Source organism: Papilio xuthus, unplaced genomic scaffold, assembly GCF_000836235.2.
Source record: "Papilio xuthus unplaced genomic scaffold, Pxut_1.1 DF829129.1, whole genome shotgun sequence".
NCBI classification, from domain to species: Eukaryota; Metazoa; Arthropoda; class Insecta; order Lepidoptera; family Papilionidae; genus Papilio; species Papilio xuthus.
This window is the reverse complement of record NW_013529520.1, coordinates 1,454,873-1,478,863: the sequence shown is the minus strand read 5'-3', so window position 1 is coordinate 1,478,863 and position 23,991 is coordinate 1,454,873. Positions and strand designations below refer to the sequence as shown.

The 23,991-nt window shown below is 30.9% G+C and overlaps 1 protein-coding gene across 2 annotated transcripts in view; it reads left to right on the top strand.

Moving 5' to 3' along the window:
• The first annotated feature begins 20,265 nt into the window (after positions 1 to 20,265).
• The window catches only part of Cad96Ca (tyrosine kinase receptor Cad96Ca), a 41,135-nt gene continuing 37,409 nt past the window's right edge, over positions 20,266 to 23,991 (top strand). For both annotated transcript variants that reach the window (XM_013316831.1, XM_013316813.1), the window contains exon 1: positions 20,266 to 20,471. The gene's annotated coding sequence lies outside the window, so the exon portion shown is untranslated. The remainder of the gene's footprint in view (positions 20,472 to 23,991) is intronic.

Genomic DNA, 23,991 nt, shown 5'->3' with positions numbered 1-23,991 from the left:
ATTCACTTAATATTCGGCATATTATGTTTTGCTATTTAAGCAAACTAAAAGCACAATCAAAAGAACATTTAGACAGAGCTTCGGGCTTTGAGGTTACACAGACATTACAACTTAAATCAAAGTAAAGTTTAAGTACATTTAATATTTACAATACGCTAACAATTCTACATGAAGATTGAATTATCTATTTATATATCTTTAAAACGATAAATACTTTTATCTTTATTTTGATATAATTTTTCCTACAATTAAAATAAAATGAACCGTTTTCCCTTTTAAAGCTTAATACAATATGATATCGGTACACGAAGAGATTAAGCTTTTCGTCGACAAAATTTTCGATTTACGTCAAGTTTTTTAACATCAATTTTGTTTTCGAAATAACACTAAAGGCTTCTTCACTTGACTTTTTCGGAAACCAAAACCTCTTTATAAAATATATCGGCATCTCTACCATTATCTTAGACAATACAGAGATAACAATATGTTTAAAACGGATATTTTGGACTCAAAAACCCACGGTTAGCCCATTGACATACATTGTTAATTTCGCCCGAGACTCCGTCTGTGAGAAAATAAAAAATAATCTAATTAGTAGCCCATTTGATCTTCCAGATTATGTTCTACATCTATGCCTTTCAGCGAGATCTGTTAAGCTGTTTTAGGGACATCTTCTAACAAACATCCACCCATCTAGACTTGCGCATTTATAATATTGGTACGATATAAACTGTTATTTTTTTTTAATTTTAATTTTTATAAATGTAAAGGTAAAATTGTACGTTATAAGTAGAAATTATCATAATTGATGATAAATTATCGTGTCCTTTGTAGTTTAATTAAAAAATATACGTTTTTTATGTTTCAATATTGTTATTAAAAATATTGCTTTGAATAAAAATGCCCGGACAGCTTAGTATTTGCAAAGTAACGTAAAAAGATTGGAAGCGATGGAGCTATTTTAAATGCCCTTTCATGTCGAGCGTTTTTATTTTACACTGGCTTATTTGACCTGACAGTTAGATAAAACTATCCGTACTGTTAATTTATTAAACTTCCAGAAATTACCAATCAGAAAATGCCAAATGATAACTCATTTTTAATTAATTATGGTCTTGGCAAAATTTTAAAGTTAGTCATTGAGAAAAAAAAAATATAAAATACTTTAGTCTTACTAATATTATAAATGTAAATGTTTAGATGGATGGATGGATGTTTCATAGAAGGTATCTAAAAACTACATTGATCTCGCTGCAATTTTGCATACACGTATTATAGAATATAGTCTGAAGGAACTCTTTGGCTACTTATTATTTTTTTTATTTCACGCAAACGGTGTCGTGGGTGACAGCTAGTATACAAATAAATCCGGTTTGAAAGATCTGCCACAATAACATAGATTTGTCATTTTTAGCGATCTATCAGTATTTCTATGCCATCTGTTACTGACGTAGAGTTATTTTAAATCAATAAATTTTATCCCGAAATTGATGAGATTTGATATATACAATATGTTATTAAACGACGATATTATTTTTCAAAGAATCTGTAATTACCTATAAAGTATTTATTTTATTACAGTGTAAATATTTTTAAAAAAAATGTACACGTATGCAAATTAAAAAAACACAACGATTTTTTGTCATATTTATGTGACCTTGAGGTTTTATAAAACCTTGTACACCGACCCCAAAGGAATGGGATAAGACCAGGGAAATCATGATGATTTATGTATATTTTTAAATAAAGTAAAAATGTGAACTAACCCTGATCCTGGCCACGATCTTCAGCCATGAGGGACCGAGTCTAGAGAGAGAAATATGTGACATAAATAAAGCATGTTCTTTAACTCACTGTCCATAAAACGTCTTAATTTTGTTGTTGTTTGTTGTGACAGTTTATAAGATAAAGTTATTTTAGGCTTAAGGGTAAAATAAATATTTCTATGATGTTTATTACTTAAATACGCCAGGCATGAAAATAGGAGAGACGGTGCGTGTGGAATATTTTTGTGTATAAAGCTCGACGAAGTAAACAACTTATAAGTCATTGAGTCACGTTCTCGTTAAGAACATGTGAACAATTTCTCAATCACTCTATAGGTTGTAAAAATACAGCATTTTATATTAGTAAGTAGTCAGATAGACTAGTAATTAAGATATTATAATAGAGGATAAGCTATAGCCCGCGGCTCCAATCGCCTGGAATGAAAAAAAAAAACTTATTAGCCTATGTGTTGCCTACGCTATGTTCTACATCTATGTCAAATGTCTGCCAGATTCATTCAGTAGTTCTGAAGATTCAAACATCCATCCAACATTCGCATTTATAATATTAGTAAGATTAGAATATGTACATAATATTCTATTTGAAGTTTAACTTGGTTTATATTATATGTTTAAGACTGTATCATGTCCGTTGCCTAAGGAGATGTCTGAGTATTTTAACAGAGAAAGGTTTCATCGGTCTTGTAACTCTGGGCTGTCTAATAGTTTTAATGACCTCACTTCGTTTTTCATAACTATATATATGTGTGCGTATGTACTAAAATATATGATAGCAGAAAAGATATATACGAGTAAATAACTATTATATATTTTTATACGAAAATGGAACTTGCAGTGAGGCTAATAAAGATCACCACAACAGAAAGAGTGTACATCTTTTTTTTAAGAGGGAAATGCTTATGTATACTCCGTGCCCCGGGGGGGTCACGGTAGTTATGTGGGATTCTCTTCTAGATGGAAAACATACCCACTAAACCCTTCTGTTCCTGCTACGCATGATGGTGGGGTCACGGGCACGCTTTTGAAAGAGCGTACATCTCCCTTAGAGGCCGGCAACGCATCTACGGTTTCTCTTGTATTGTGGATGTCAATGGGCGTCGGTTCAAATTATTTTAGGCGATTCTCTGCTTTTTCTCGCCGTCCTTTAAGGAAGTTGTACGCTCGTTGCTTGAAGGACTCTAATTCGGACTAATCGGTCTGGAAATATTTCAATTGAGTAATTGAATCTTACTAATATTATAAATGCGAATGTGTAGTTGGATGGATGTTTGTTTAAAAGTATCTCCAGAACTGAAATTTGGCATACATATAGAACATAGTCTGGAAGAACACAGGCTTACTAATTGTGTTTTTTTTTAATATTGTGCGGACGGTGTTGCGGGCAACAGCTAGTATTTTATATTTTTGACATGTAAAAGTTAAACAACATATGAAATATTAAACAGGATAAAAGAAGCAAAATGACAAATGGTAAGCTTTTCAAATTTTATTCATTTTTCCTCAATAACATATCATTATTTGATTATATTTCGACTTAAAGGTTCCGACCTTCGTTTGAATTTGTCTTCAACTTGTCCTTGTTAAATTCTTTGTCGAAAAATAAAAGATTAGATTTCTTTAATATGTACAGATCATATTATAAAGAATGTTAGAGAAGAGTCCTTTATTTCTTTTATGTAAAATGATGTTATTCGGACATTCGTAATTGGTAAATCTTTTTTTCTATTAATAAAGGTTGAGGAATCAAGGAAAGTTCTATTTCCCGACTCAAAATATAACAAGTTGGATTTTGATTAGACAGCAACGTTTCATTTTTGGTTAGAACGTAAATTAACTTTTATCTTTTAATTATCGACAAATTACACCAATCAAAAGAAAATTGACTTAACTTATTAGCTTCATTTTTCGGGTTAAAAAAATACGCTTTTCCATTGTTTTACAACTGTGACGTCATTAACGTGAGAATTCAGTCATTAAATATTCGAGGAATTAATTAATATCTATCACTGGATTTCGTGTTAACATGATCACAGTTTTTAATTAAAATGATCTTTTTTTACATATTGAAAAAGTTAATTAAAAAGCCAAGAGAGCAAAAACGGTAACGGGAGTAAAAAGTCAATATTTTTCAACTTAACTCGACGTAGCAATTTGATCTATGAGCTAATAGCAGGAATTAATTAATAATAAGTGAATGACTAGCGGTCTCCCGCGACTTCGACAGCGTAGAATATAAAAAAAATAACAAAACTTCCGCGTGCAACAACCAGCCCGTCAAAGTCCCATCAAAATCTGTCCATCCGTTCCGAAGAATACGCGAAACAAAGCGGCTTTACGGACAGACAGACTGACAAAATATATATTTTTTTATTTTACATACAGATATACTAATTTCAATAATATATATAAATTTATTAACTTTTTTTAATTGATTTTACTTTTCAGTAAATAAGCTTTCATTTAGCTTATATCTTTTAGTCCGCAAATAGTGCTGAATTAGATTTCCTTTACTACAGAGATATATGTATATGTGAGCATCCTATTGTTTTATAGAAAGCATATTCCGTATGGCTGCAGCATGCAGGCGGAGATTACGAACCATTATGTTAAATTATTCTCGTATCTGCAGTTATTTTGGCCACGTGTCCATCCGACAAGGCTTTGCATTTTTACCGTCTGGAAACGTGCTTCAGCACTTTTTATGCTGTTATTTTATTCACGTTTTCATTTATCTTTTAAATGCTATAACTTATAAGAGATTATGTTTGAAGATAAGTAAAATATATCTTAAATTGATGAGCAGAAGGTTGTGTAGTTTGGACATGTTATGCGGATCATATATACAAAAAAGTAATGAGATTGAATGTGGATGGCTGCAAAGGTAAGTAAGACTAAAGAAAGTATGGATAGATTGTGTGATAGAGGATATGCGTAAGAAGGGGGTGAATTCAGATATGGCGGCTGATAGAGATGTATGGACGAGTAGTACATACCGTGCCGACTCTCCGTTGGGATAAGGGCAGGTTGATCATAAGGAAATAATTAAGTCATTAAAAATATTTAAAATAATAATATAGTCTTAAAAAGGTTCTGTTCGAAGCAATTAAAAAAAACGTAGTTACGATTTTTAGCACAAAAAGGAAAAGCCTTTTTGAATGGAGGCTTTTGCTGTATGAAAGAGCTTAATCCTCATTTAAGTAAGAGTTATCATGTTTTACAAGTTCTCTTTTTAACTTGACTTATTTTTCATAAATAAGTTGGATTGATCTCTCCCTTTTTTGCATACAACAGACAAATATATTAACTAGCTGTCGTCCGCGACTCCGTCCGAGCGGAATTAAAAAAACTTAATAAGTAATAAACTTAATAATCTGTTTTTTTTTAATAATATTAGTAAGACTTAATATATTTATGAAACAATTACTATTATCTATAAGATAAATAGCTGGAGAAATTTTGTGTAAAAACGTTTTAATTAGATGTCTAAAGACGTAGTTACGACAATACATTGTCTTACTGTATTAATGTTTGGATGGATGGATTGTTTGAAGCTAGCAAAACGGCTGCATGGGTCTTGCTGATATTTGGCATGTATGTAGAACATTGCCTGAAAGAACACATAGGTTACTAATTCAATTTTTAATTCTGCGCAGACGGAGACGAGGGCGACAACTAGTAATGAAAAAACACAAATATCATGTAACCAAATAGCTTACAATAATTCAGTCAGTAGTATTACGCGGCTATGTAGACGTGTTTTATTTCATTTAGTACCCACCTGTTTATTGGATTCGTTACGGAGCTCTTCCAATTTTATAGCACAATATCTTATGACCAGTTTATACCCTTGGTAAATTACTTTTAGTAATTAAAAAGGTTTTTTACACGATACTTTAGACGACTGGTAATTTAAGAAGGTACTATGTTATTGACCATACTGGCTGTCGATCGCTACTCCGTCAATGTGGAATTACAAAAAAAACTTATTTAGCCTATGTCTTCTTCTACACTATGCTCTTCATCTATGTCAAATTCCAGCATGATTCATGCAGCCATTTTGGAGATACCTTCTAACAAACATCCATCCATACATTCGCATTTGTAATAGTAAAATACAGAAAATGTTCGCTATAATTTGTACCCTTAACGTCAGAGTGACGTTGCAAAGTGCTTTATGAGAGGAATATTAAAACTAGAATATTAACTAAAATTTGTCTAGACGTCCTTACGTTAAAACGTAGAGGATTTCAAATTTTGCATTTCGTATTACTTGCAAAGATGTTCATAGCTAGCGCAATCTTCGACACTTGAAATTAGGTAGCAATCTGAGATCCTTTGCTTTGCTTTTTATGTTTTTTTTTAGAATTATTGCTTGATAATTTTTTCTTTAAATTCAATATTAAAGTACTTCAAGTTTTGTAACTACTTAAAACAAAGATATTTTCCATGAAATATAATAATACGAGGACCAAAGGTATAGCCAAACTGAAGACCTTTAAGTTGCGATTTGGTTACAACCTAAAATTCTACGTAGTATATTGAGCGGCATGAATTAAAAAAATCTACTATAAAGTACAGTAATATTCAAACTTTAGACGGCTTGCTTTTCGCACGATGCTAAGCAAACACTTTTATATATGCGTCTGGGTATATCAGCGCTTTTTTACTTCACATAAGACACACACGAGCGGCTAGTTGAATCGTATAATACCAAACATTTAATCCTTCGTTTGACTTTTCATGGAAATCTGTCTGTGTTTTTAAATTGTAACGTTTTACCTTTATCAATGGCGCTTTATGAATATCGAAGGATCAATTTAAATCGGATTTGTTCCGTTTCATTCTAAATTTATATCAATATGCATAACCTTTAGCTGATATTTCAAAATATTATTTCAGGGTTTTTGAACATATACATTTTACAAACGTACGTGTTCAGATTACATTTTGTTTTTACTTTTAACAATTCAAATAATTTTACGAGAGTTAGTTTATCAAGTGAGAATGCTCTACGTCTATACCAGTGGCTCCCAAACTTATTTTGTCTACTACCTACTTTGAGAATAAATATTTTTCCCCATAATTTCAAATATTTAAAAACCACTTTAACTTCAAATTAAATTAATTAATTATTGTGACCTATGTATGTATATTAACGGAGAATTCTATACCCCCCAGGCCTCTACACAACGACCCCATTTTCTTTGTTGGTCTCTTACCGCCCCCCTGAGACCTGCAGCGCCCACAAGGGGGCGTTATCGCCTACTTTGGGAAAGACTCGTCTATACTAAAATACTCTATCTAACATTAACAGTTTTTTTAATTTGTAGATAAATCGAAATTCTTTGAACATTTCTATTAAATATTAAGCGCTGAGTTATATAAAAAAAATAAAAATAAAGTTGGAATTTTAATTTTTCTTAATAGGAGCATTTACGATATAAACTAAATAAAGTTTCAGTATAAACGCCAGGTAAATCCGTAAACATATGTAGAATAGTCCCACATCAAATATAATTATCTCTTTTCATGGAATTCTTAATTAATCAATTCAATGTATTTAATTAATTAAAATAATTTAATTAATTTGTTTAAATTAATTAATTTAATTTAGTTAATTAAATTATAAATTATTAAATTAAATTAATTTTATTTAATTAAATACACAAAGGAGTAGTCATTCAAATAGTATCGAGTCACTCGAATAGTAGTATGAAAATATTATTTCGAAGAACGAAAAATTAATTAATTTAATTAATTATGTGATTTTAATTAGCTTATAAATTTTACCTTCATAAATAGATATTTGGTTCAAATAACTTGTTGATTAATAATTTCATACGAAATATCATCCACCCGAAATATTATGGTTGGTTAATCATTAAAGCTAAGTAAATATTTTAAGATTTATAGCCTGTCTAGACATTTACAGATGGCTATGGTTCTTCACTATATGGTACCTATTATTAATACCTATTATTAATTGTGAAGAATTAAGAGCTCTTCAAACTTTCAAAAATATACTTGTGTTATGCTCTTTTGTGATCCAAAAGCTTTTATCGAGCGTTTCTAAGCTTTCGTTGCTCTATCTACTTAGTGGTTTAAGTATTAAGTTTTTTTTTGTATATTAATATGAAATAAAGAATTAATCAACTACCGATGTGTTTTATACAGCTGACATGAAGGTAACGTTTTTCGATAATGTAAAATAAAATTTGTTTGTTGGTATGAATGTATGAACCCGACTTGTGCCCTGTACTTTAACTATTTTTTTCTTAATATCCTTAAGGGCGGATATTGCGTAGTTTTCTTTTATTAATATTATACTATGATATCCAGTAAGTAGTAAACTTGTTTTAATAGCGTAAATATTTAAAATTACTGAAGGATCATGCGTCTTAAACCAAGGTTTTTGGTTACTTTATAACTAATAGAGTATCATGGAACTTTTTTTTTTGTAAAATTTTAGTAAGAATAAAAAACAAATATTGTTTTAATAAATATTTTAAGCATTATTAGGGTCGGTTATTTATTTTTTGTGATATTATGTGAAACAATAAGCATACTTGTACAGTTTTTCCAATAGTTGCATGAATAAAATTTGTTAGGTAGTTACTATCGGGTCTTCGGAAGCCGTAATTGGTCAATTTCCATTGCTAATGCTCATTTAAGACTGCGTTAAAGTCGAATATATTTCAAATGGAAAGGCAACGATTTATGTACACCTATTCATTTGTTTTTCTTAATTTTAATACGATCTTATTGCTTATAGAATTTACATTGAATAAGCCAGTACTTTTAATTACCACTGAATTCGATTGACATGTTGCCGCCCTTTTCATTCCCTTTGATAAAATCGAGACAGCGATACGTATTAATACAAGCTACACAGGAATGGAATTATGTAGTTGTTTGTAATATCAGTTAATTGAGGAGTATTCCACATTAAAATCGACGGTCGTTTGAACGTTTTGTAAGCATTGAGACGACGCGGAAACTTGGTAATTTTTCTGTAAGTGCAACTCCGCGTAGAGTCGTGACTGTACATGCATAATACTCGCATAATCCACTTTATACGAATTTAAACAGAAACGAATCGTGAATAATAAATACAGAAACAAAAGAGAAATTCACGTTATGAATTTCGATCGCGGTACATGACAAAATTCGATGTCAAAAATCCTAGTTAAATTGAAGATTTGTACTGTGTCAACTTTCCCCATCTAAAATATAAAGCCTGTATTCACCATTGTAACATTGAATATTTTTATTTACGTACGTTTTGTGGATAAACGAAAAAAGAATGAAACAAAGAAATTGAAATAAAAGGTCAGATACGTATTGTACATATCGTTGTACACGTTTCTGCCGACGATTTATTAAACAAGACCAAAAGTTAAAACATAAATTATATCTATTATATTTGACATATGCATAAAATTATGCGGAGTTCTCGAACATTTTTTTTTAAATTCTATTTCAAAATTCGCATAATTTTCCTTGTAACCCGCATCTTTCTAAAACAAAAACTTCTTTTTAAAATATAACAAGTTCCGACAATGTCCAGTACTTGTAAATTTTGTGATATTTCCGTTTTAATAAATATTTTTTCCACATCGTCAGTCCCAAGAGTACACTTTACGTTTCATGAAACTTTTCCTATTAACTCGCGGAATTAAACCGACGCCTCACTCATCAGCGATTCACGAAACGTGTTTTGTTAATTTCCCACTTAAAAATAATATTACGGAAGATATTTTTGCCTAAGTAACAAGGAAGGGTTGAACATTGGCTTGATTATTTAAGCCCATTACATCGAAATAACATTTGAACATTCAATTTTAGTGCACAGCAATAAAATATGCTAATAATAATAACGGTTAATGAAGTAGACTTATTATTCGAAATATTGACAAAACGAAACTGTATATCTTACTAATATTATAAATACGAATATTTGGATGTATGGTTGAATGTTAGTTAGAAGTTAAAAGGTATCTCCAGAACGGCTCAACAGATCCCGATGAAATTTTGCATAGGTACAGAACATAATCTGGAAGAACACGTAAGTTACTTTTTTTTATTCCGCGTGGACGGAGTCGCGGGCAGTAGCTAGTTAATTCAAAAATTGAATAATCATACTTTCTTTCATATTCCGTGTTATTATTTACACGCGACGCCCGCGACTCAGTCGCGCGGAATTAAAAAAGAACGTAATTAGTAGCCTATATGGTCTTACAGACTATGTTCTACACCCATGGGAAATTTCATCTAATCCGTTGAGCTGTTCTGAAGATACCTTTAAACAAACATCTATGCATCTAAATATTCGCAGTTATCATATTAAGAAGATTATTTTATTCATAGTATTCCGCCGAATTTCTATTGCTAACAATTGCTGTAACATATAGCCAGCCATAGAGTCAACAAAGTAGGTCTATTACTATTTTAATGCTAGTTTCCTAATGACGTTACTACCTGAAATTAATGAGTGCGAATAATAAAAGCTTCCAAACGCACGTCTGTGACGTCATCTGGTTAAGCCATTGGATTCTCTACTCCGTTAACTTGTATCGAAATTTATAGCTCGTAAACTTTAAGTGCGGCAAATACTCATATTCCATTAATAATCTGTATTGTATTAACTTTATTAAATCAATTAGATATCAAATCTAATTGTTTATATTATTTTGTCATCGGTATGCGTATTTACGTAAGATTAGCGGTCGCCCGCAACTCCGTTCGTACGAAATTCAAAACGTAATTAGTAGCCTACGTGCTCTTCTAGACTTTAGTCTACATCTATGCCAAATTTCAGCGAGATCTTCAAACAAACATCCGTCCAAATATTTATAATACTAGTAAGTAGTAAGATAGCAAGTAATTAGTATAAAACAAAACTAAACTGGATTTGTTTTTAAAACTTTCTCGAACTAAATCTACTCATTATATTAACCGTGTCTAAATAAACTTTCTAATCGAAATTCAAATCAACTTTACCTGACAAAGTTTAAAAAATCATGAAGAATTTAATCTCCAATCCAATAGTGTAAAGTTGTCGCTAAAATTACTTTAAAGGTTGGCCTTTAACCACTTTAAAACGTATACTAAAAATAACCTTGTATTTTATAATTTCAATGATATTTTGACGGATATAAAATGTTTCAGCCGGTTTATAGATTCAATATTCTCGTCTGGCCTACTCCAAACTTTATTTCACAATTTTTATAACATGAAAACTGCGAACTGCGAACGCTCAATTTTACCAAAAGTGTTAAAATGTGTCGAAGATAAAAATGGCCAAAACACGCGAAAGAAAATATTTGGCGCATTTTATTTTATTTCATTAGGTGGCAAACGAGCGAGCCACCTGAAATCGTTGAAATACCGAAGTGACTGTTGCCTATAGACATACGCAATTGCATATGCGTTGCCTACATTTAATCGACATAGGAGAGGATGCACAGAAATAAAATATCTTCCCTTTCCATGCATCCTCTCATCCGGAAAGTCTATTCCACTTCCCATCCTTTCCTTATAAGAAAAAGGGTGAGAAGGGAAAGAGGACTAAATTAGGCCTCCTGGACGCACACTCATCAGACGAAACGCGGAATTGCTGCCACTTCACGCCTGTCTTCTGTGTGGTCGTGGTATTTCACCGGGCGAGCCGGGACAATTCGAAATTCAAAATTTGTTGACACATTTAGTTCAACTTTGTAGAATATCTGAAGATCTACGATTTAAAGAGTGTTTTTACTAAAATGGCAGTCAAAAAGAGAAGCGGCAAAAAAGGTCTTAATGATTCAGCTTCATATAATACATCAATTATTTTAATAGATTACGAGGTCGCACTGTAACTTCATAACATATCGTCATCCCTCTCATTATGTTTGACAAAACAGAGATAACAATATGTTATACACAGGGTTTTTTTATCTTTGAAACCAACCATAATACTCTTTGAATTCATTTTGTAAGATAATTATGACAAATATGTTTTATTCCAATGAGCATCTTATTAATAATACATCACGCTAAATAAAGGCATCGCTGACAATTATATGAACCAATATATCACAATAAATGAAAAATATTTTTATCGTAATTACAGTATTTAATTAATCTTATTTACAGAGAACTTTTCCGCTCAAAGTAATAGCTTTAACGATGTCTCAATGTATTCTTAATAATTAATTAGTCGGCTCGCCCACGGCACTCTACGAGTCGCTAACTGAATCGGTAACAATATTAATATTAAACAACTTTCTGTAAATATTTTCTTATCCGTAAATTACAAGAATATCGCCTTTTAGCTATCGCATCAATATTTATGTTGTCAACCAAAAATTTGCTAAGAAATTATGGAGGGAATTTCTTATTGTAGTTAAAGAATAAACCATTTCCACCAAAAAAAAATATCTTAAGAGGTTTAACAGAGCTTTAGAAAGATCTTGTCTGAATTTATTTATTTTGAGTATTATTTTCAAAATTGAAACCGAAATTTACATTTGACAATTTAATTTGTTTTTCACAAAATTTAATACACAAAATATGGAAAAGAGAGATTTTAAAAAGGTAATATCAAAAAGATAGGGAAAGAAACAAAGAGTTATCTGTCGTAAAAACGGACCCACGTAAATTTTAATATAATAAACGGAAAACGTGAACACAATAAATATATTACGAGAGTTTTGTTTTAGCAAATAACTTCTTCTATCTAATCTTACTTCTTATTAATATTATAAATACGAAAGTTTAGATGGATGGATGAATATTAGAAGGCATCTCCGCAACGGCGGTTGATGAAATTTGACTTAGGTGTAGAACATAATTTGGAAGAACACATAGACTACTGCCAAAGTTTTTTTTAAATCACGCATGGACAACAGCTAGTTGTATATAATAAAAAGCTAACCATCCACACATCCAAACATTCGCATTTATAATATTAGTAAGTGTAAATAAGAGCTAGTAAGTACAGACTATTTCCTTTAAAGGAAATATGTGACATTGTTCAAACACATACATATCTATATGTAAACAACATATGGATATGTATATTAACATGTTCAAAATTCATATTACAGGAGCAAAGCAAGCATGAATTTCGAACAAGGAAAGGGAACATGAATGACAAACGATGTTTACTTTCCATATTCTTAATTGCAAAGTAATTATTTAAACTTTGATAAAATTAAAGGTAAAAATCTATTAATTGAATACCGTATGTATATCTGAAAAAAATAGAGGTCTAAATGAACGATATATTTTTTTAAACATGAAAGTAAATAAAGGAAGTCAATATATAATAAACACTAATCATTCTCTTTCAAAAAATCTTAAGTTATCTTACTTCATATAATAATAGTATAAATGCGAAAGTTTAGATGGATAAATGGATGGATGGATGTTTGTTAGAAGATATCAAGGGAACGGCTCAACGTATTGTAATGAAATTATACATGAACGTAGAACATAGTTAGGGAGAAAACATAGGCTACTGATTAAGTTTTTTAATTTTCGCGGAGGAAGTCGCGGGCAACAGCTAGTTATTAATAAAACTTTTTATCTCAATATCTATCAATAAGAATTTATTGACTTCTTTTCCTGTAAAGTTATAAAAAAGCTCTCTGCAGTAATTCTATGTAAAGCTTGCCGCTTAAATCAGAAGCTTAAGTAAAGCACGTCTCAGTGTATTGTTAAAAAGGTCACGTTCATATTGTTGCTAGGCCTTATTCTGAAGGCACCAAACCCGGAAGAGGTTTTATGGAAGTCTGCGAAAGTCGAGTAAATGATCTGAATAATTGACCATCAATATTTTGGGTATTAAGTATTAAACAGTTTAAATGTGGTAAGAGGGAAGAGATAGAGACATTTTATTCATTTGTTTGGAAGATGATTATAACAATCATACATCCATCCATCCACACATCCATATATCGCATTTATATAATAATATTAGTAAGATTTTATCACTGAATCAATATTTTAAAACATAGAAGTACAAAGTTTAAATCCTGATTTTCTTTATGAAAAGGAAAATTCAAATTCATGATTAATTATGATGAAAAAAAATTGGCCCATGGCCTGGCTGATCAACAGTTCCACTCATATGAAGACATCAAAAATGGCTTGATTCGTGGATAGCCTCAAAAGACGTACACTTCTTGAGTCAAGGTATTCGAGCTCTACCAGAAAGATGGGAAAAAGTTGTGTCTAGCGATGGGCAATACTTTGAATGATTCATTTGTAACCTTTTTTTAATAATAAAGTTATATTTTTATCGAAAAAAAAGCGAGAACTTAGTTGCGCACCTAATATATTTTATACTTTTTTTATTTAATGTAGATTTAAAAAAAACTTTTTGCTAACTTATTTTTGTATTCCATAGAGTCGTTCAGGATATAGAGCACAATTCATCACCTATATATTAATTACAGCTTTTAAATGTAATATATAACTTCGAAAGTTTCAATTAAGTATTTAATTAGTTTGTTACTTCAACATTCAAAGTTTAAAGTTTGGCATCGTAAATTATAAGTTTAAGTCATTACTTATTTATTGTCTCCCGACGATACAAAACTGAATGTAAAAGTTGCTTCAAACTTTAAAATTTCTTAAACAATAATGAATATATTTCCCGTTATAATAATATATAAGTTAAGTAACGTAACTAAGCTGTTGTATGATAAATAATTAGCCTTTTAAGTCACTACTTGTCTTTATTTGTCTGATTTATTAAAGTAGTTAACGAAATTTATTAAACAAGTATACTTACGATGTGTTTCTGAGACTAAAATCTCCGTTTAAAACACATTGATATCTCTGTTTTTGTCAAAGATAATGACAAGAATGACGATATGTTTATACAAAGATTCTAGTGTCAGAAACTCAAGGTTAGTTGTCTTTTTTACAAAATAAAATATAACGACTTACGGATATGTCATAGCTGTATAGCATTAGCGAACTGTTACGCCATAAGTTATACCCATCAAGTTAAAATATTTCTTTATTTTATTGTATTAGCTGTCGCCCGCGACTACGTCCGCGTTGAATTAAAAAAAACTTAATTAGTCGCTTACATGTTCTTCCAAGCAATATTCTACATCTATGCCGAATTTCAGCAAGATTCAAACAACCATTCTGAAGATATCTTCAAACAAACATCCATCTAAGCATTCGCATTTATAATATTAGTAAGACTGTGAAATATTAAAGCTAATAACGCGGTCTATTGAAGATACATTGTGTTATGTTTATTTCAATTACGTAATGTACAATATACTAAACACATGTTAATAATTTATAGCATGTTATCATGGAAAATATAATTGAACCGAGAGCTTGATTTAAATCTGGCAGCGCGCCAACTAGCGAAACCTTCACTCTACTTACCCAAGTTAAAGATATACTGAGATAAACTACATATATAAAACATATTAATTCAGTTATTATTAACAATAAGAAGAATAACTTAATTAAGTAGAGCAACTAATAAAGTGAACATAGAATTTCACCTAAAAGAGTTTTTGTTTTCACGCGAACATTCAATACTATGCTAGCATTAGTATACCTTTAAATGTTTAATTCATAACTTTACTCTTCTATTAAAACTTATCTTCTGATAATAGTTTCCTCCATAGAACCCCAATACGGTAATAACAATGAAGTAACGGCCCGAGCCGAAGTTGCTGTGGGAGCCCTCAAGTTTAGTTACTCTTAAGCGAGGTTTAGGCTAAGTGCGATCTTTGGCCACTTTAAACCCCGTTGAAGCTGTAAATGACTCCTCGAGGAAAACAGTGGCAATTCAGTCACAAAAAAATCCATATCCATTTTTAGGGTTCCGTACCTCATAGGAAAAAACGGAACCCTAATAGGATCACTTTGTTGTCCGTCCGTCTGTCTGTCAAGACCCTTTTTTTTCTACTATTGAGATTCTATAATCTAGTCCTATTATGACGATTGTTCTAAATTTTGACAAAGATACAAAAAACTCTTAGTATTTCCGTCCTTTACAAATTGTTATCATCATTCCTGCGAGTTGCAATAACAAAGACAAGAACCGCCCATTCTGTAAATAGCACAAAGCTTCCATCCTCACATTGACTATAGAGAAAAGGACTAGAACAAGAGCCGCAGTTATACTGAATAAATTCTGACTTTTTGCTTTTAGGGAGTTTAAGATGACAATTATAGGTGTGCTTATCATACTTTAACGTCTTTATTCCGTCAAAAAATGTACAAACACAAAATCAAGACACAAGCAAGAGTTTAGATCTTATTGTTTTTATTTCATAAAACGGAATGCGTAAACTTGTCAAGTCCTGTCACTCAAACGTCAAAGATTCCGAACAATTTACGATTATGAATATTTTACGATGGCGAAAATTTTCGTCTTCCGTCGTAAACAAGCTAAAATACATCTTACTTTTACAAGCTACATTTTCTAGACGAACAGTTATATTTTATGTTTACCAACGAATAATTGACGCGTACCAAAATATGTTAATAGAGTATAAGCGTGGAGATTGATTGTTAAACACTAGCTGTCGCCCGCGACTCCGACCGAAGTGAATTAAAAACTTAATACGCCTAAGTGTTCTTCCGGACTCCGTTCTACATTTTTGCCAAATTTTATCAAGACCCGTTGAGCCGTTTTGGAGACACCTTCAAACCATTCCATCCCTACACCTAAACTTTAACATTTATGTTATAGATAATAATATGATTTATATTTACTAATAGTAAGGCAAGCAAATTACTATTGTATTTTGGCCACATGTTCAAGGTAGGTCAAAATAGTTCCGAACTCGCCAATTTTAAATTAAAAATGTTTTCCAACGAACCACCGTTTACTAAGCCCAAAGCGTTTTTCAAATACTTTTTCGTAAATTCCTAGTAAAATCTATTTACTTTGCTATAACTGGCTCAATATTAGTAAAAAATTATATACCTATCATATGTCTATCATGAAATGATGTATGTAGAACTTTATTGTAACCTAAAAACAAATTAGTGACATAATATTATATAATATTATGTGACATAAGCGTCAATAGCGTAATGGTTAAGGGTACGGATTTCCGACCACGTGGTCGGGAGTTCGAATCCCGCCATTCGACTATTGTCGTAAACCATATCCTAGCAACAAGCATAGAGCTTAATTGGAATGGTTAAAGAAATATTAGTAAATTTACAAAAAAAGTCTGATAATATTTAAAAAAAAAAAACAAAAAAAAATCTACTAATCATAATGCAGTTTTTCTATTTTCCTTCCAGCAGAAGAAATTTATGTATTTTTTATCAGTTTGATTTGTTTCATGCAACACCCCATTACCCCTTAAGTACCTCAAATGAAAAAACCTTCTAGAAAAATGGAGAGATTTATTGAACAAAATAACTTATCCGAAAGAGAAATAGTTTAGTTTATTATGTGAGTTTTTAATCAAATGATTAAAAAGTAAAAATGTTTACAAATCTTTTATAGAGAGTTTCGTTACCAACAATAGCACAGCAAATAGCAAACTACGCGTTTCCTTTCTGTTAGATTGCAAGTGAATTGCAAATATTCTAACGTATTTTTCTTTCTATTTCAATTTATATCTACACCCTTGTATAAAACATTATTAACCCTCTTATTCTCTTAAAAATAGAGATAACATTATGTTTAAATATGACGTAATGACAGCAAAATTCTAACCTTAAATGTCCTTACCAATGGAGTAGGTACTTATGTCCATTTTGTGTCTTAGTAAAGGAATTATTCATATGTTGCTATCTAGCACTAACTCAGTCTAATTTATTCCTAAACTTTAACCGTGAACATTTCGTTTTAGAAGATAGAAGTTGTTAATGATTTGTAATTCTATTTGGCATAAGTTCAAAGCCGTGCCATAGAGACGACAAACCACATGTTTTGAATTCATAAATCCTTCTGACGTTCATTAATCAAGCTCAAGTGTGTTATTAATCAAAATCTGACTAATTATACCTTTAAATGTACTTTGTCAGAATAACGCGTGAGTTGTTTTTTATAATATATGGCAAAGATAAATATTTTATTTATTTTAAAATAACTCCTGTAAAACTTAAATAGCAATATTTACCTAAGTATTTTTGCCGTTGTTTTTTTTCCTATAGCACTAAGTTTAACAAATGTGGATTAGAAGACCTTGTAATATTTAATATAATTATTATCTTATATAGCCAGATAATTAGTGAACAAGATACATAATATAAACCCACATCCCTGAGATTGAATAGGACTATTGCATGGCAAAGAGGTTATATAGTAATTATCCACGTTTCGCATTATGTGAGTCGGTAATACATGGCAATACTTGTAAAATGATATGTTAATGAACTAGTTAATCTAATTTTCCTAGTAAAGATAGTATGTTTGCAGTATTAAAAATATTATACAAACTTTTACAATCGCCTAAATCCGTCCTTCACAATTTGTGGCAACTAATGATAAAAAAAAATATCTAAAATCAACCTCGTCCAATTTTTAATTAATATTAAAACAAGGCGACAAACAAGTAACACAAGTAACATCTAACATTGTTTCCTCATTCCTGTTTCCCTGTAATTATACTTTGTGAGTAATTGGCCGCGATATTTGAGTACTTGTTTAGTGGGTTAGTTAGTTCGAAAACAAGCTAATTTAAACGCATTTCACAAACAGGTTTGTACAAAATTTTACAAAATACTACATAATAAAATATTTCATATTTTAAAGGTAGTTTTATATTTACTATTAATTTGAACAAATGTTGTAACAAAATAAAAGTCTGATTCCTAACGTATCGCTTATAAACTTTTTCGTTATAAGCTTTTTTCCCCGTTTATATTAGAGCTGGCTCTTTTAAAAGAAAATAAGTCTAAATAAAAACTAAAGATGCCCGTACCAACCATATCTGTTTCATATACCAGCGCTAACAAAGTTCATTAAATCAAAACAAAACTTCGAAACCTTATTGTGTCTTAATATTATGTTGTGAGAAAAATTATCTTAAACTTTATTTTCATCAATTTCTCTTCCCATTGGTTAGATATTCAGTCCAGTAAGGATTAAACATAGGCATACCTCTTACTAATATATGTTTAGATGTACATATGGATGGCTGTTTGTTAGAAGATATCTCCGGAACGACTGAATGAATCTCGCTGTTCGTCAAATATAATGGCATAAGTTATATTATAAAGACATTTCCGAATCAATTGTAAAATAGCTAAGAGAAAAACATTTTACTATCGAGGAGTTTTGTCTGACAAAGCTCGTAGAGAGAACTCAAGCGTTAAAATGCCTTGTGTTTGTTGTGACGTATACAAAATGTATGCAGCTATTCTCTAATAGTTTAGTGAAAAAGGAATGAACGTAACGTCAAAAGATAGCAGTTTTGCCGAGTGTTTTAGTTTGATCTTTGTTTATGAATGAACAAGATATCAATGAGATTGAATGCTGGATGGCTATCTTACTAATATTATAAATGTGAATGTTTTAGATGGAGGGATGTTTGTTTGAAGGTATCCGCAGAACGGCTGAACAGATCTCGATAAAATTTGGCATGGAGGCTACTAATTATATTTTTTTAGTGTCGCATGGACGGAGGTTATATCTTATATCTTTAAATGAGCAATTCTTTTATACATATATATAATTGAAATCTCGGAATCGTCTCCAACGATTTTCATAAAAGATTAATCGATTTAGCTAGGAATCATTTTTAGAAAATGTCATTTTATTCGTGTTTTATCGATAATCAACTTAAACATAAACTTAACTTTTTTATATCGGTAAGATCGAAAAATATTATTCATATTTATCATCATTTTATTAGTAATTCGTACTTAATTATAATTTCCAAAAAACACAATAAAAAAAAACGAGCAAAGCTCGGTTATCCAGGTACTATATATTAAAGTACGGATGGAATGCGTGAAAAGAATAAGATAAGAAATGCATAGGAAAAGAGTGTGCTAGACGTTTGATACGAGATGTATGGATTAGTAGTATCCTATATTATACCGACTCTCCGACAGCCTGAAGTTTGTTTAAGCATTCTTGATGTTACAAGTAACCATTTAGAATATTAACAAAGACAGCTAAGTACTTTTACAAACATTGGTGACTAAAGGGAAAACTTCATAAAAAGTTCAACTTCACAAGTTCCAACAAGTTTTAACATTAAGTCCAAATAAACAAACCCACCTCATATCCATCAGGGTAAGGTCGAACGAGACTTTGATTCATTTTAACATTCATTACCGAGAAGAGCTTTTTGTAACTAAAATGAACCTTTAAGACCCTTTGATAAGATACAAATTTGATAAGTTAATGTAAGTTATGTTTTGAATTACGAAAATCGATTCAAGGGCTATGAAAATAAGGAGTAAAACTGCAAATCAAGTATTCTTGATAATGTAAGTGGGGGTTATGAAGGCTTCGGCGCAAGCGCAGCCAGTGTGACGCGGGCGGGCAGTGTGATTGGTCGACTTCGGTTTCGAAGCGGTTTTAACGGTTTAAAACTCGAACCGAAATAGAACTGCTTTTAACGAGTGAAAGTGCCAAGAGTATGAAATGCACGTGCAAAGTGATTAAGTAAACAAACGCTTTACATGGATCTTTTGTGCTGTGGTATTCTGTGGATAGTGAGAACAAAAAGAGCAATAGACACCACGGTAGGTCAAACGGTGATTCCGCATTTATAGTTATCGAGTTCTGTTGTACTCGCCTACATTGTATTAAGTAAACAAGAATTCACTTGTAATGAGCAATTGGTTGTATTAAAGCTCATAATAGTAAAACATGAATAAATTAATTCGTATGTTTGAACAACGAAGTTGTTTACAAAAGAACAGGCGAGAATCTGACGCAATTTTTTTTTTCATACTTGATTAAGGAAAATCATTACGTATAAGTCAACTAGTATGAAACTATTCATAAATTAAATGCACTATATAAATGAAGGAACAATTAAGCGGAAGTATCGTGAAACCAAAGGTCATGGGTTTTGGATTTGGATTATAAAGATAATTTAATCGGATTTAATGTAAGCCATCCTCATTCCAAAATTAACTATAATAACATACTTTCAAAACAAAAAAAAACTAGTAAAAACCATGTTAAAATTTATTCAATGCTTGTTGTTCCCTTTCATTTTCTGTCTCATTTTAAACTAAATATCGTTGTCTTTGGTTTTTTCCAAGCAACTGCTTTAGATTTTTTAATATTATCAGTCTGTCAAGAATCTCTTTTATTAATGTCCGTCAGTTTGTATTTTTATTATATTTTTTTTAATTACTCAGTAATAATAAATTAAAAATAAATAATTATACATAATATGGTTTTTACTTTATATATGAATTAAAGTCACAGTGTTTATTAAACTTTGGGAATATCTTCATGTGGTATTTGTTGTCGGAGTTTCATAATTTTGCCATCACATTCCATACTAGCGGAATAAAACTAAGTAGTAGCCTATGTGTTCTTCCAGACTATGTTCTACATCTGTGCAGTATTTCAGCCAGATCCAGTAAGCCGTTATGGAGATACCTTTAAACATCCATCCATCTAAACATTCGCGTTTATAATTAGTAGTATTTAATATTTATAATATTATATTAAAGTAAGATAATCAAATATTTAAGAGGTAATAAAAATATAAATTCATCAGACTTAAAAATAAAGCAATTCCATCTTCTCTAGGGCCTGCGGCAGATCATTATGTCCTCACCATACCTTTTTCAAATGCCATATACAGTGAACAAGGCTTACAAAGTAACTGTAATGACAAAATCCGAACGACAAAATTAAATATCACAAGCCTTTTTTAGAATATTAAAAAAGTAATTTTGTTAAGTATATATATTTATTTGTGTTTAAGGTATTTCTATACAGTCATATTAAGTTGATTATAGTAAAATCATATTATATTTCAAACGTGAAATAAACCATGTTAACCACAGTAAAAATATCTTGTTTTTAGTAAAAATATTAGTAAATTTTAGTAAAACTATATGTTTGGATGATTGATTTTTATTAGAAGGTATCTCCAGAATAGCTGTATTGATCTCGCTGAAATTTGGTAGAGATGTAGAACATTTTGTGGAAGAATGCATATGCTACTGGTAAAGTTTTTTAAGACCCATTCAGAGTCGCGGGCGACAGCTAGTTTGCTAATATTTCTTGTACTATTGCTCTTGGCTTGTTCTAGGATATTGTTTATGACTAAAGTCGAATGGCGGGATTCGAACTCTCAACCACTTGATCGTATGGAAATGGTCGCTTACGTTAGTTGATAATTGATACAGGATGTTTTCTTTTTAAACAACGTTTTGGTAGTAACATTAAAACTGAAAGTGTTACTACATTTCCGTCATGGATATTGAAGGCCAAGTGTTTTAACTAGATTTTAAAGGTTAAGACAGATATTAGATTTAATTTCTATGTAATGCTTAGCATTATACTAGTTTCCTACAGTTACTTAGTTTTTGAAAGATGAAGATAAAAACTACAGTTAATTTTATTCCCATTTCAAATGGAAATATTTAAAATCTGTTCAAGCAATCCAAATTATATTAAACAAGGTTTAAATTAAGATTAATCGGTAATTAAATTGATTAACCTTTCAGAAGCCGAGCGGAAGTAGATCTATTGTCATTATTTTTATTTTAATACTATTTATTAATTACGATGTTAATTTTTAAATAATTAACGTACGACGCGACGCTGTTAAATCACTCCATTGCATTAAAGGTCGAATGATTCCATTCACTACGGAGAAGTATTAACCGATACTGGATTTATGTTTTGCTATGTTAATGCCCATGTAAATAGACAATTTGTTTGTTCAATAATTGAGAAATCATTTACACCGATATTTGTATTTATACCTACTAGATGTCGCTACTGACACCGTCCACGCAATATTAAAAAAGCTTAGTAGTGTTTGTGTTCTTCCAATATATTTTACATCAGCGCCAAATTTCAGTAAGATCCGCTGAATCGTTGTAGAGATATCTTCTAAAAAAATCATCCATACATCCAAACTTTGGTATTTATAATATTAGCGACATTTTAACTGTCATATGTCATAAACTGTGAATCTTAATGGAGTATGATATAAGTACGCATTTCAAAAATATACATGTATTTTTCGAGTTAATGTTAAAAAGTATTTATTTTTTATTATAACTTAAAACTGCTTTCATCTCTCTGAACACTTAAATCACCTTAATTTATACGTGCTCATTTTTCCTCGTACGATGAAAAGAAGTATTTACTTTCCTCGTTTCGCACAGTTATGGTGTTGACAACTTCCTTGATATCGAATTGGATGTTAAGATTTTATGATTTAACTAGCTATCACCCGCGACTCTGTCCACACGGAATTAAAAATAGATGTTGGCCGATTCTCAGACTTACTTAATATGCTCACAAAAATTTATGAGAATCGGTCAAGCCGTTTCGGAAGAGTATGGGATCGAAAATTGTGACACGAGAATGTTATATGATTTTATATTTAACACTAAAATTACATAAATAAATTAATCAATTAAGACAAAAAAGACTTAATATTTTGTTTTAAATATTGTGCTCATGATAAATGGTATTTAAAGAACGTAGTATACGAGATTCATTTTATTTTATAACAGAACAAAAATTTAATTAATCGCTTTGAATCGATCCCTTCCTAAGGGACCCTTATTAATACTTACTACGTACGTACGTTTGCACTTTTATACAAACTGCGCCTTAAGAACTTGAATATAAACAACTATCGTAACCATCGCTTGACACGTGTTGTTAAAACCCCGTTAATTCTAATAAATACAAGACATTACCTTCAGAGGGAAAGCAATACGTTGTGGCTAATTACAGTTTACTTGCTTCTGATTCTTTCGTATCACTTACGACATTTAAATGGCTTCCTATCTACTCGATGACTCTGACGGAGTTATAACTAGCTGTCACCCCCGACCGCATTCCCGCGGATTTACGAAAAATCTTAATTAGTAGCCTATGTGTTCTTTCACGCAATGTTTTACATCTATGCCAAATTTCAACAAGATGCATGCATCATGATCAACCAAGATCATGCAAAAAAAAAAAACTTTAAATTGTAATGAATGTTACAAGTACCTCTACACTTTGTAATATTTTCTATTTACGAAGTTCAACTAAAATACTTGTAGAAAA